The sequence below is a fragment of the Amphiura filiformis genome, chromosome 3 (assembly GCF_039555335.1).
Source record: "Amphiura filiformis chromosome 3, Afil_fr2py, whole genome shotgun sequence".
Classification (NCBI taxonomy): domain Eukaryota; kingdom Metazoa; phylum Echinodermata; class Ophiuroidea; order Amphilepidida; family Amphiuridae; genus Amphiura; species Amphiura filiformis.
In genome coordinates, this window is record NC_092630.1 from 29,576,344 (window position 1) to 29,589,974 (window position 13,631).

The window sequence follows — 13,631 nt, forward strand, 5'->3', positions numbered from 1 at the left end:
TATTAAATATCAAAATATCAATTTTAATGATTTGCCATAAAATGTGTATTAAATTGTGAATTTCAAAAATGAAAATTATTTGATATCAGAATGACATTCTTCGTATTCAGAATGCAATTCGATATGTCTGATGTGCTCTGATGTCCCAAAATAAATACTGTCCAAACGTTCATACCCCAGCCCTTAAGCTGGAACAAATTATGCTCATCCCTGCCTGAATTTTAAGGCTTACACCATCACTGCGATAAGTCAAATAAAAAAAAATAAAATAAATAATATAATTATACACATCTTTGGTTGAAGACAACCCTTCGGGGCAAAAACAATAGGATGTCAACCATTCTAGATTGGATTGTATAATAATATGCTTTAAAGTGCAGACGGAAGACTCACAATTGTTTGACAGCATTATCTTTTGGCACTTTAGGAATTTAATAATGAATACGGGTAGAAACAGAGTATTGGCCCTTTAGGTCTCGATATTGCAAAGTTCAATTGATTTCTATGCAGGTAAATTATTAAAGTATAATTATTCCATTTAAGAACTCAATTTGTCACTTATCTTTCACATGGTTTTTATCTTTATGACCTTGACAGGTAGAAAAGTACAAAATTCAGCCACGTCCCTTTAGAGTATTTCATTCAGCGATCTGTCATTGCAATACTCATGTTGGTTGGAATAGGCTAGAAGATGTACATGTATCTACATAGAAGGGTAATAAACTAATAGCTGCGGTATGGTTTTTGCCCAAGTTAACTATCGATGTATCGGGAATGCCCTCGTGTTTCAATAACCAGTAAAGAAATAGTGCTTGATACGTCCTTTGTTATTATCAACATAGATCCCTCAGGAGGATATAAATTGATGTAACAGTACTCTTTTAATATTGTCATACTTACTAATAACCTCAAGGCAGCTTTATCTACCTATAGAGATACGCCGTTTCTGACGGCTTGTTTTCCGTCAACTCATTATGCTAGTCAATTCTTAAGCACAAGACAAAAAAATAAAACATAATCACAAGTGTCTTGGGTACGGGTGTATGGCTCCATGAGCCTCCATCAAACAGAAAAGTCTCACACACGGTATTTCATGCAGTTCCTACTTGTCGCCTTTGTTATAGACTATATAGACTATAATGTTCGCACATTTGTCGTTAATGTTAGCAAATGATATATAGTCATGAAATGTATAAATGAGGTGACATTTATTTACATTTGGCACGCCCTCTGTTGGTCTGAGTTGGACAACCTAACTGCTAGGCAAAGGACTGTATAGTTTACGCGGAGAAAGTTATTTTCATTAACTCTTTTGGTTTTAAAGCAAATAATACCAAAAGTGTTTTCAAACTTCATTACAGGTGCCACAAGCTATAATAAAAACAACAAATGTTTTGCACGTTGGGTTTTTGTGATAGTCAACAGAGGGCGTTCTGAATTAAACATATGATGTCACCGGTCACCTCATCTATACATGAAGCATATTTTTTGATTGTTAATCTATCAAGGATAATGTCAACTGTACTCAGACATCACCAACAAAAGGTCACCCACAATGTCACTTTATGGTTCATTATTAACGCCCACACTCGAAATAGCTTCGTATGTATAATGGGTACAAATCACGAAGATTTCTGTGAAATTCTTATCTTTAACCAAATGTAGTACACAAACAAACACAGACCACGGAGAATTTACGTGTATCCTGATAAATCTTTGTAACGAAGCAATCAAGGCGTTCTTAATTCAACCGTGCGTGGCCACATGTTAGAATTTTACACAAAACCTGTTCAAAGTCACTCTTCAATGCCATAAAAAAATAATACATTATCAGATTTTAAAGAAATCTTGTCATCCCTGTGATCTTTCTTTTAGCTCTACAGCTTTTTATTTGCGTACATGTCGTCGCATGTAAAACACTTTTCTCGCCATGCGCTATCTCTTCCCGTCCTGCAAGTAAGCTAATATTTGAAGAGAAAGTTAATATCCGCAATTTGTTTTTAGCTCGCAACACAGTTCTCATCTTCAACCCTGGAAACGAGGCATCAATCATCCCGCCTTAAGCGAACTAAGTGTAAGGTATGATCTAAGTAATGAGAGACAATGGTGAATTGCACTGGTGGATAAAATCGGTTTTGTTTCAACATTGATCACGTTTGTTTGCATTTCAATAATAACAAAAGCAAATTTCTACCGTAACATAAATCATGCTTATTGCTAATGTCCCTGTGTGGTTTTAGCATAGAAACAGATATGCCCTGTACTGGGATAAATAGTAAAAAAAACCGTTCAAAAACAAAGTTGAAGTCGTGTCTGGAGCATCATTCCTTTGTTGTTATTAGATTATTACTATTTTTTAATTGAAAAAATGTTGAATTCTATACTAGTGTTACCATATTTTTTAAACAACATCCATCCAAATGTTGGTAAGAGCAACACTATGTTATGACGCTTTTAACAGTTTCGCAATTTGCAGTTTTACTCTAATAGTTACTCTATACTCCCAGTCGCGTGCGATGAGTGATACATTTTTAACCAATGAGCTGAATCGTTCGTTCGAAAGCAGCAGGTAAGAAACCAAATCATTGGTTAAATATTGATCACCTATCTTTAGAATGCTGCACCTCAGGCAAAAACAATCTCTATAACGTCCTCATTTAAACTATTTATACATGTTAATAAAAACGTGTAATTATAAAGGTGTCGTTGATCTGACCTCTTTCCCATTATTGTGAGTACATCAATACTTTCCCCAAGACACTTGCCATGCGATTTAATTATTTTCTGTTGAGTAAACAAGATAATGAACAATTTAAACAGTTTATTTGGTAGGCCGAAGGTACGCTACTCTTAATGATATTCCAGTGATTGAGTTTTGCCAATACGATATGTGTAAATGTGTATAAGCACTTTTTCGTTACGTGATTTCAAAGGAATTTTGCAGTGTAAGCCGCAAGGCGTACGATATTGGTAAATGGAAACCTCTCACTTACAAATAAGTTAGACGTCAGTGAACGTCAGTGGTACTAGGTGTTGCAGTAAAATAGTATACATGGCAGAATGCATGGGTCGTATCATTAACAACTATGATTATTTAATTATTATTATTATTATTATTATTTTTATTATTATTATTATTATTATTATTATTATTATTATTATTATTATTATTATTATTAGTAGTAGTAGTAGTAGTAGTAGTAGTAGTAGTAGTAGTAGTAGTAGTAGTAGTAGTAGTAGTAGTAGTAGTAGTAGTAGGGTGCACAACTTATAAGTTCCCCCCTACATTAAAAAAAAAAAAAAAATCAAAAACTAATGACGAAATGCAAACCTGTAAAATGATATGGGTAGCCTTATTTGTTTTACACATGTGGACCAAATTTTAGCGTCACACATCATTGTGTTCAGTCACAATGGTTCGTTATGTAAAAAAAGGAGACCGTTTTAAACAGTGTTAAAAGTTGCATCTGAGTCCATAGGACTCAATTCTCAAACAATACAGTAGGCCAGGGATATTCATGTGTTTGTAAAAGAAAACTTAATCTTTGGTATTCTTCTTCTTCTTCTTCAAAAGCAAAGCACGTGTTTTATTCTTTTCTTTTTAATGATAAATGTCTGAGATGGAAGGGATATGTACTGCAGTGAGAATAGACCACATCGCCAATAGTTCATCACATGTGAAAAGTCACATTTTAATAATGCCGCGTGTGGAGACGTACTGGAGAAGAGATGTTGACCAATATCATGGGGGAGTGTGATGTTTTAGGGGGATTAGCAGCAATGGAAGAACCGATCTGGTAGAAGTTCCAGGTCGACTTAATGGCGCTCGTTATGTTAATGAAATCCTCTCACAACATTTTGTTCCTTACCATGGTGCTATTGGTGTAGATTTCATATTCATGGATGATAATGCTACACCTCATCGTGCCATGATAACGAACGCATACCTGGAGAATCAGGGTATTGAAAGAATGGATTGGCCAGCAAAATCTCCTGACATGAACCCCATTGAGCATCTTTGGGACCTTATCAATGAAAACACAACACTGCAAGAGCTAACCCGAGCAATCCAACATGGACCAGCAACGGGTCCGGAATTTAATAAACAGCATGCGGCGACGTTGCAATGCACTTGTCAACAGTGCAGGAGGACACATCCCCTACTAAACGTCTAGACTTTAAGTTTCATTTCATGGACAGGCCTAACATACTGTATTGTTTGACAATTGACTCCTATGGACTCAGGTGCAACTTTTAAAACTCCCTCTTTTTTTACATAATGAACCATTGTGGCCAAACGCAATGATGTGTGACACTACAAATTGGCCCAGATTTGTAAAACAAATAAGGTTACTCATAACTGTTTACAATTTTACATTTCGTTAAATAAGTTTCGATTTATTTCAAAAAGCATTAGGGGGAACTTATAAGTTGTGCACTGTATAGAAAAAATATTGGTATTATTATTATTAGTAGTAGTAGTAGTAGTATCATCATCATCATCATCATCATCATCATCATCATCATCATCATCATCATCATTATTATTATTATTATTATTATTATTATTATTATTATTATTATTATTAGTAGTAGTAGTAGTAGTAGTAGTAGTATTAGTAGTATTGTTATTAATATTACATTTATTATTATTATCATTATTATTATTATTATTATTATTATTATTATTATTATTATTATTATTATTATTATTATTATTATTATTATCATTATTATCATTATTAAATCATTATAATTATTTAATTTGTATGTATATTATTGTTATTCTTATCATCATTATCACTATAAGTATTATTGTTAAATATTATTTCATCTAATATCTATTCATGTTGTGAATTCCTGTAAATCACTATAATTTATATGCGACATTATCTAAAATAAACCTTTATAAATTAACTTGACACAAGTATATAAATAAACCAGTAGCTCGTTAACGTATCTGGCAATGCAATAAAGAGATATAAGCATTGAGGATCGCCCTTGTCTATATAATTACCGCGCTAGCATAGCAATATATCTGATTTACGGGTAATATATAATTACAATTGCAACTCTACACTTCAGTACTAACAGAAAAAAGCTGTAACAAATGCATAATCTCATTTTTCACATTGTTTATTCCACTAGAGCATTACCTATCCACCATTAGTCGACTTAAGATTCTGCTGCATGGCAATGCATGCTGTGTTTCTGACTATTCCTTTGAGTTCGGAGGGAATGTGTATAGTCATATTTCAACTGCCTAAGGTAAAGAGATAGTAGGGAAGACAAGATTTCTTAATCGGCTGGAGGCGGCATTCTCTTCATAGTTTTATTTTCAAAAGCTGCTTCAATCAATGAACTAAGCCATGGTAAATCTATGTGTATATGTTGACATTAATAAATACATTGACCGAGAGTAGAGCGAAACAGTACTTATGTAACCAAGCTTATGTATCTTGAGCTATAGATTGATGCTTGTTATTTGTACTGATAAAAATTCTAGTTTTTCAAATGAGCCCATCTGCATGGTACGATTTTGCACTAAATAAGTATTGGTTATTATTATCATTATTATTGCTGTTGTTGTTGTCGTTGTTATTATTATTACTATTATTGTTGTTGTTGTTGTTGTTGTTATTGTTGTTGTTATTATTATTATTATTATTATTATTATTACTATATTATCTTCTTTATTGTTTATTCTATTATTGTTACTGTTACTACTACTACTACTACTACTACTACTACTACTACTACTACTACTACTACTACTACTACTACTATCCTCATCATCCCCATCATCATCATCATCATTATCATCATCATCATCATCATCATTATCATCACCATCGTTATCATCATCGTATAATTCATCTTCTCGCAAGAGGACATAGGTTGTTAATGGCAAACGAAGGCAGCAAGTTTGATCGCGCTGTTGATTTTCCGGTACCTGGATAACCTCACAAACATATTTTCTCAAAAATACTTCATTTAGAAAGTACAATAGAAAGTGTCGATAATTCCGACTGGAATAAATACTGCGGTTTCTGCTAGTACTGTTACGTCACCCACTCTTATACTATTACTACTTTGAACTTATACCTCTACTTCTACTACTATGCTTCCTTTAAAAACATTACAAACCAAGTTTATTTTACTCTTTACATATTTCTATTTATGAAATTGACATTTTGGACGAATGAAAGATTTATGTTTTTGAAATAAAATCACAATTTTGTAACGCATTATTAAATAGTGATAATGAAATAAAATCATAAAACTTACAAATTATTGCCAGGTTAATTCCAACGTGTTTCAGCTAAATGGTACACGACGGTAAAGTCACTTGTTCCTGCATGGGGTCGGTGTGAGATAGCACAGCAACAGCACTCGCTCACTCTCTGGCATTCACTCGTCCATTGAATGGATCTAGTCACCGTTGAATATATCACTAACTCACAGGAAATTGATTGAAAAGAGAAGGGTCAGCTTTGATAACTCCGGCGTTTTCTTCGTCTGGGTTACTCAAATATCACTGACATCACACTCTATCATGCGGTGCAATGAGCTGTTTTTAAATTGCTTAAAATCACAATATTATGGTCAATGTTAGACGACCTTTTGCTTACGTGTATATAAACGCTAAGTGAAGCTTGTTTATGTGTGCCGCGCAACTGTCTCTACTGCAGCTGAACTACGATCAATTGTGGACGTGCTCATTTGTCGACAGGGACGAGCTTTCACTATAGTGATGGATAAAGTTGTGGATGTTTTTATGTTAATGCATCATGATATATGATGATTTCATTGAAAGTAATATTGGGAAATATTGAAAATTGATTATAAATATCAAGTACTAAATCTAAACTGGGAAGCAAATTCCGCTACAAACTGCTGAATTGAATTTGTTTTCTGTTTGGTATGTGTTATTACCGTAATAACACCCTTTACCATATGTTTACTGGATACTCTGGTAATCATGCAATTTGGCTTTCCATATGCATGTACTTTAATTTAAACGATCAAGCAAGTACTACATGTACAGTTACAGTTACAGTTTTACACTACTAGTTACTAAACTGGCCTCAAAAAGAAACTTATAATTTTTCACAAGGTCATATCTTAAAATCCTCTCCATAAAAATGAACAAAAATTGCACACAGGATTACTTCAATACTCTACTCTAAACACTGGTCAGTAACCAAACAGTTGTCCAACTGACACAACAGCAAAATGCACTCACATGGAACACATTCATGGACCACATTCACAGTGCAACAGATTTCTTTTGCTGGGTTCCAATTATTCGCCTGTACATGAACAAAAAATACACACAGGATTACTTCAATACTCTACTCTAAACACATGTCAGTAACCAAGCAGTTGTCCAACTGACACAACAGTAAAATGCACTGACACGGAACAGCTTCCGGGATCACATTCACAGGCGAATAATTGGAACCCAGCCAAAGAAATCTGTTGTGCTGTGAATGTGGTCCAGGAAGGTGTTGCATGTCAGTGCATTTTGCTGTTGTGTCAGTTGGACAATTGTTTGGTTACTGACCAGTGTTTAGAGTAGAGTATTGAAGTAATCATGTGTGCAATTTTTTTTCATTTTTATGGAGAGGATTTTAAGATATGACCTTGTGAAAAATTATAAGTTTCTTTTTGAGGCCAGTTTATATATTTATCATTCGCAAGCGATGAGCGATACATATGACCAATGAGCTGAATCGTTCCTTCGAAAACAACAGGTAAGAAACCAAATCATTGGTCACAACTTTATCACATAACTTGAGCAGGCACTAATGGCTACAGCTTTGAAAAAACAATCTATGTAACGTCTTTATATAAACAATTGCTAATAAAATGTTAAATGTTCTTCTATCTTATAGATAATTTTAATTAATTAACTGTTAAAACAGTTTAAATTATACATAACGTGAGTTTTATTTTGTAAAAAGAGGTGTATTTCTAATCTAGGGATTAGCAAATGATATTTGCAAATTATTAATATAACAATAATATTTTTTAATCCAAAAAAATTAGTTCTGTATTTTTCTGGAATAGGGAGTAAATATTGCTTTTGTTAGCATTGCGTTTTAGCAAAGTCCACCGATATTACTGTACATGTTATCAAATGGTAGAGTCATGAAATGTATAAATGAGGTGACATTTGCTTACATTTGGCACGCCCTCTGTTGGTCTGAGTTGGACAACTGACAGGCAAAGGACTGTATAGTTTACATGGAGAAAGTTTGTTTTTATTCATTAACTCTTGGTTACAAAGCAAAAATACCAATATTGTTTTCAAACAGGTGCCACAAGTTACATAATATCACAAAATTAAAACAACAAATGTTTTGGAAGTTGGATTTTTGTGGAAGTCAACAGAGGGCGTTCTGAATGTAAACACCTACACTAGAAATAGCTACGCCTGTATTATATGGGTATATATTTCTGTGAAATTCTTATCTTCAACTAAACGTACACATACACCTGGAGAGTATACATGTATAGTTTGTATACACCTGTGTATCCTGATAAATCTTTGTATAAATGAAGCAAACAAGGCGTTCTAAAGTCAACCGTGTGTGGCCACATGTTAGAATTTTACACACAACCTGTTCAAAGTCACTCTTCAATGGCATAAAAAATAATACATTATCAGATTTTAAAGAAATCTTGTCATCCCTGTGATCTTTATTTTAGCTCTACAGCTTTTTATTTGGGTACATGTCGTCGCATGTAAAACACTTTTCTCGCCATGCGCTATCTCTTCCCGTCCTGCAAGTAAGCTAATATTTGAAGAGAAAGTTAATATCCGCAATTTGTTTTTAGCTCGCAACACAGTTCTCATCTTCAACCCTAGAAACGAGGCATCAATCATCCCGCCTTAAGCGAACTAAGTGTAAGGTATGATCTAAGTAATGAGAGACAATGGTGAATTGCACTGGTGGATAAAATCGGTTTTGTTTCAACATTGATCACGTTTGTTTGCATTTCAATAACAACAAAAGCAAATTTCTACCGTAACATAAATCATGCTTATTGCTAATGTCCCTGTGTGATTTTATCATGGAAACAGATTATGCCCTGGGATAAATTAAAAAAAAACACGTTGAAAAACAAAGCTGAAGTCGTGTCTGGAGCATCATACCATTCCCTTGTTGTTATTAGATTATTACTATTTGTTAATTGAAAAAAATGTTGAATTCCAAAACTACTAGGGTTACCATATTTTTTAAACAGCATCCATCCAAATGTTGGTAAGAGCAACACTATGTTATGACGCTTTTAACAGTTTTGCAATTTGCAGTTTTACTCTAATAGTTACTCTATACTCCCATTCGCGAGCGATGAGTGATACATTTTTGACCAATGAGCTGAATCGTTCGTTCAAAAGCAGCAGGTAAGAAACCAAATCATTGGTTCAATATTGATCACCTATCTTTAGAATGCACAATGGCTGCACCTCAGGCAAAAACAATCTCTATAACATCCTCATTTAAACTATTTATACATGTTAATAAAAACGTGTAATTATGGAGGTGTCGTTGATCTGACCTCTTTCCCATTATTGTGAGTACATCAATAATTTCCCCAAGATACATGCCATGCGATCTAATTATTTTCTGTTGAGAAACAAGATAATGAACCATTTAAAAAAGTTTATTTGGTAGGCCGAAGGTACGCTACTCTTAATGATATTCCAGTGATTGAGTTTTGCCAATACGATATGAGCCTAATTGCGCAAAAGCACTTTTTCGTTACGTGAGTTCAAAGGAATTTTGTAGCGTAAGCCGCAAGGCGTACGATATTGGTAAACGGAAACCTCTCACTTACAAATAAGTTAGACGTCAGTGAACTACGCTAGGTACTAGGTGTTGCAGTAAAATAGTGTAAACGGCAGAATGTATGGGTCTTATCAATAACAATTATGATTATTTTATTATTATTACTATTGTTATTATTATTATTATTATTATAGTAGTAGTAGTAGTAGTAGTAGTAGTAGTAGTAGTAGTGGTAGTGGTAGTGGTAGTGGTAGTGGTAGTAGTAGTAGTAGTAGTAGTAGTAGTAGTAGTAGTAAAAATTATTAGTGTTGTTGTTGTTGTTGTTGTTGTTGTTATTATTATTATTATTATTATTAATAGTAGTAGTAGTAGTAGTATTAGTGGTAGTGGTAGTGGTAGTAGTAGTAGTAGTAGAAGTAGTAGTAGAAAAAGTATTAGTATTGTTATTGTTGTTGTTGTTGTTGTTGTTGTTGTTGTTGTTGTTGTTGTTGTTATTATTATTATTAAATTATTATAATTATTTAATTTGTATGTATATTATTGTTATGTTATGACGCTTTTAACAGTTTCGCAATTTGCAGTTTTATTCTAATAGTTACTCTATACTCCCATTCGCGAGCGATGAGTGATACATTTTTGACCAATGAGCTGAATCGTTCGTTCAAAAGCAGCAAGTAAGAAACCAAATCATTGGTTAAATATTGATCACCTATCTTTAGAATGCACAATATGGCTGCACCTCAGGCAAAAACAATCTCTATAACGTCCTCATTTAAACTATTTATACATGTTAATAAAAACGTGTAATTATGGAGGTGTCGTTGATCTGACCTCTTTCCCATTATTGTGAGTACATCAATAATTTCCCCAAGACACATGCCATGCGATTTAATTATTTTCTGTTGAGAAACAAGATAATGAACAATTTAAAAAAGTTTATTTGGTAGGCCGAAAGTACGCTACTCTTAATGATATTCCAGTGATTGAGTTTTGCCAATACGATATGAGCCTAATTGTGCAAAAGCACTTTTTCGTCACGTGAGTTCAAAGGAATTTTGTAGCGTAAGCCGCAAGGCGTACGATATTGGTAAATGGAAACCTCTCACTTACAAATAAGTTAGACGTCAGTGAACGTCAGTGGTACTAGGTGTTGCAGTAAAATAGTGTAAATGGTAGAATGCATGGGTCTTATCAATAACAATTATGATTATTTACTTATTATTATTATTATTATTATTATTATTATTATTATTATTATTATTATTATTATTATTATTATTATTATTAAATCATTATAATTATTTAAAGGTGGGTAACCTGATTGAAAATCTCATCCCCCATCAAAATGCTGATTTTGGTATCAGATGAAAGATCATATTTTTCTCATAAATATATTGAAATTTGGCGTTCCAAATCGGTGTATTTCCGATGAAATCATCAAAAAAACTGCCGAATTAGTCTCAATTATAGGCACTGAGTTGGAACTTCTAATTTCAATATGTTTATGAGAAAAATGGGGCCTTTCACTTGAAATCAATATATTACATGATCATGATGATTATCATTAATAAAAACACTAAAGACTACCAATATCACACTGTATAAATGTCGGTAATTCAATTAGGAATTAGTCACATTTACAAAAAACATTTACATTTTCTTTTTGCATGAGTGCTTGAAAGGGATGACATTTTATGTTATACGTAAGTTTTAAAGAATTTGATTTTCCAAATATATCAGGTCACCTTCCTTTAATTTATATATATATTATTGTTATTCTTATCATCATTATCACTATAAGTATTATTGTAAAATATTATTTCATCTAATATCTAATCATGTTGTGAATTCCTGTAAATCACTATAATTTATATGCGACATTATCTAAAATAAACCTTTATAAATGAGACAAGTATATAAATAAACCAGTAGCTCGTTAACGTATCTGGCAATGCAATAAAGAGATATAAGCATTGAGGATCGCCCTTGTCTATATAATTACCCGTAGCGTAGCAATATATCTGATTTACGGGTAATATATAATTACAATTGCAACTCTACACTTCAGTACTAACAGAAAAAAGCTGCAACAAATGCATAATCTCATTTTTCACATTGTTTATTCCACTAGAGCATTACCTATCCACCATTAGTCAACTTAAGATTCTGCTGCATGGCAATGCATGCTGTGTTTCTGACTAATCCTTTGAGTTCGGATGGAATGTGTATAGTCATATTTCAACTGCCTAAGGTAAAGAGATAGTAGGGAAGACAAGATTTCTTAATCGGCTGGAGGCGGCATTCTCTTCATAGTTTTATTTTCAAAAGCTGCTTCAATCAATGAACTAAGCCATGGCAAATCTAGGTGTATATGTTGACATTAATAAATACATTGACCGAGAGTAGAGCGAAACAGTACTTATGTAACCATCTTATGTATCTTGAGCTTTAAATTGATGCTTGTTATTTGTACTGACAAATCAAAGGATTTTTTCAAATGTGCCCATCTACATGGTACGATTTACAGCTTTGCACTAAATAAGTATTGGTTATTATTATCATTATTATTGTTGTTGTTGTCGTTATTATTATTATTATTATTATTATTATTATTATTGTTATTATTATTATTGTTGTTGTTGTTGTTGTTGTTGTTGTTGTTGTTGTTGTTGTTGTTGTTGTTATTATTATTATTATTATTATTATTATTATTATCTTCTTTATATTATTGTTATTGTTGTTATTATTATTATTACTACTACTAATATATGCTACTATCATCATCATCATCATCATCATCATCATCATCATCATCATCATCATCATCATCATCATCATCATCAACATCAACATCAACGCCATCGTTGTCATCATCGTCTAATTCGTCTTCGCACAAGAGAACATAAGTTGTTAATGGCAAACGAAGGTTGATACCTCAGTTGATTTTCCGGTACCTGGAGAACCTCACAGACATATTTTCTCAAACGTACTTCATTTAGAAAGTATAATAGAAAGTGTCGATAATTCCGACTGGAACAAATACTGCGGTTTCTGCTAGTACTGTTACGTCACCCACTCCTATACTATTACTACTTGAACTTCTACCTCTACTTCTACTACTACTACTACTACTACTACTACTACTACTACTACTACTACTACTACTACTACTACTACTACTACTACTACTACTACTACTACTACTACTACTACTACTAGTACTATGCTTCTTTTAAAAACATTACAAACCAAGTTGATTTTACTGTCTCTATTTTAATATGAGATTGACATTTTGAACGAATGTAAGATTTATGTTTTTGAAATAAAATCACAATTTTGTAACGCATTATTAAAGGGGCATTTCGTGATCCACAGCCTCAACCCCCACTTTTCCCAAAAAAAGTTGAGATTTTTACACCACTGGATACCTCTGGCTACATAATGTTTATGTACCAAATATTTCTTGCAGATTAATTCGTTTAGCAAAAATATCGCCAAATTTGAATTTACAACACATTGTCTATGGAGCAGTGTAATACACATAATCATGCATAACTCGCAAACGCAAAATCGGAATCAACTGAAATTTTGGAAATAAGCTTTTTTCGTGGATATCTACTGAAAATGTCATAAAAAGAGGATGCTAGGATCACGAAATTCTCCTTTAAATAGTGACAATGAAATAAAATCATAAAACTTACTAATTTTTGCAAGGTTAATTCCAACGTGTTTCAGCTAAATGGTACACGACGGTAAAGTCACTTGTTTCTGCATGGGGTCGGTGTGAGATTGCACAGCAATAGCACTCGCTCACTCTCTGGCATTCACTCG

At 33.0% G+C, this 13,631-nt stretch overlaps 1 protein-coding gene across 2 annotated transcripts in view; it reads right to left on the minus strand.

Moving 5' to 3' along the window:
• The window catches only part of LOC140148323 (uncharacterized), a 291,837-nt gene extending 285,294 nt beyond the window's left edge, over positions 1 to 6,543 (minus strand). For both annotated transcript variants that reach the window (XM_072170234.1, XM_072170232.1), the window contains exon 1: positions 6,289 to 6,543. The gene's annotated coding sequence lies outside the window, so the exon portion shown is untranslated. The remainder of the gene's footprint in view (positions 1 to 6,288) is intronic.
• Between the last annotated feature and the right edge of the window lie 7,088 nt (positions 6,544 to 13,631).